Source organism: Silene latifolia, chromosome Y, assembly GCF_048544455.1.
Source record: "Silene latifolia isolate original U9 population chromosome Y, ASM4854445v1, whole genome shotgun sequence".
Taxonomy (NCBI): domain Eukaryota; kingdom Viridiplantae; phylum Streptophyta; class Magnoliopsida; order Caryophyllales; family Caryophyllaceae; genus Silene; species Silene latifolia.
In genome coordinates this window covers 149432672-149434846 of record NC_133538.1, presented here as the reverse complement: position 1 = coordinate 149434846, position 2175 = coordinate 149432672, and positions in this window count along the sequence as shown.

Sequence of the window (2175 nt, the reverse complement as noted above, 5' to 3'; positions counted from 1 at the left end):
TCTCCCTCGGATCGACGGGTAATGGTGCTAGAACCGACTTGAGGACCAAGTCGCCCTCCTTGATGTTCCTGGGTTTAACCTTTTTGTTGAATGCCTGTTGTATACGTCGTTGGTATAGTTGGACGTTGTGCAAGGCGTTGAACCTCCGTTCGTCTAGAAGTGTGAGTTGAAGGACGTGGCGCCTGGCCGTGTTCGAATGGAGGGTCGGTATCCCTAGAGTGCGAATGGGAGTTTGCTCGGCCAATTGCGGTAGTTATCTTGCATTTTCTTGATAATGGTGACAAGAGTTTTGTTTGCTGCCTCTACCGCTCCATTGGTTTGGGGGCGGTAGGGGGATGATCGATATCGTTTGATCTTGTATTTGTCCAGCAAGGCTTGTGTTTCCGCCCGGAAGTGAGAGCCTTAATCGCTGATGATTTCATGGGGTATCCCATATCTACAGATGATGTTGTCCTGGATAAACTTTGCCACTTGTTTGGCGGTCAAGACTGCATAGGACTGTGCTTCTACCCATTTGGTGAACTAGTCGATGGCGACAAGGACGAAGCAATGCCCTTTGGTGCCTGTCAGGTTGACTTTCCCGATGATGTCGATGCCCCAGGTCGAGAAAGGCCAGGGTGATGTCATGGTGTATAAAAGGGATGGTGGTCTGTGTTGTATGTTGGCGAAGATTTGGCAATTGTGGCAATGTTTGACGTAGTTGCGGCAATCGCCTTCCCTGGTGGTCTAATAGTAGTTTAACCGGATGATTTTTCGGGTCAGCATCATTGCGCTCATGTGAGGGCCATATTCTCCGTCGTGGACCTCTCCTATGACTTTGTTGGTATTGTGATGGTCAATGCAAAGGAGGAGAATCCCTTGGGGTGTTCTTTTTTATAATTGTTCTTGGTTTATCACGAATTGTGAAGCAACTAAACGGATGGCTCTTTGTCCTCTTGGATCAGAGTTAGGAGGGAATTCGTTTTTGATTTTGTAGTTGAGGATGGCTTGGTACCAAGGTTCATCATGGTTTTCCTTGTCGTTGTTGATGGTACAGATGTGAGCTGGCTCGCTTCTTCTCTCGACACATAGGGGCATTGATGTCATGTCGTCAGGTATGTTAATGAACGCGGCAAGTTTTGCCAGGGCATCAGCAAATTGATTTTCTTCTCGTGGCAAGTGGAAGTAGTCGACTTGGTCGAAGAACTCGGCCTCTTGATTGATTTTTGCTCGGTAGGGAGCTAAGCTGTTGCTTCGGATTTTCCATGATCCGGACACCTGATTAATGATGAGCGAGGAATCGCCGTGGACTCTCAGTCTCTTGATGTCAAGTGTTATGACTGCTTGTAGGCCGATGAGGCATGCTTCATATTCGGCGGCATTGTTGGTGACGGAGAAGTCTAGTTTGACAGAGATCGGAACGTGCTCTCCCTCTGGTGATATTAGAAGGATTCCTACCCCAAAGCCTCTCAGATTAGATGCACCATCGAAGTATAGGTCCCATGCGTTGGTGTCGGCACAAAGGATGTCTTCGTCAGGAAGCGACCATATGTCGGCCGTTGGATCCTCGTTGACGGGATTTTCTGCTTGGAAATCAACGAATGCCCTTCCCTTGATAACCTTGAGGGGTACGAACTTGAGATCAAACTCAGATAGCATGAGTGTCCATCTAGACAGCCTTTCGTTTAGTAAGGGTTTTTCGAAGATGTATTTGACCGGGTCCATCTTGGAGTAGATGTGAACCATGTAGCTAAGCATGTAGTGCCGCAACTTCTTTGTTGACCGTACTAGGGCAAGGCATGTCTTTTCTAGTTAGGTGTACCTTGTATCATACTCGATGAACTTTTTGCTGATGTAGTAGATGGCTCGTTCTTTGTCGTCGACTGTCTGTGCTAGCATAGCGCCCATGGTTGTGTTAGTGACAGTCAGGTATAGGGATAAGGGAATCCCTTGTTGGGGTGGCATGAGGACAGAAGGCTTGGATAGGATTTTCTTTATCCTGTCGAAGGCCTTTTGACAGTCGTCATCCCAATCAGTGTGATCGGAGGCACGAAGCTTCTTGAAGATTGGTTCACAAATCATGGTAAGCTTGGCGATGAAGCGGCTGATGTGCTGAACCTGACCGAGAAATCCCTGAATCTCCATCTTGTTCTTAGGCCGAGGCATTTGTTGAAGGGCTTTGATTTTGGTTGGATC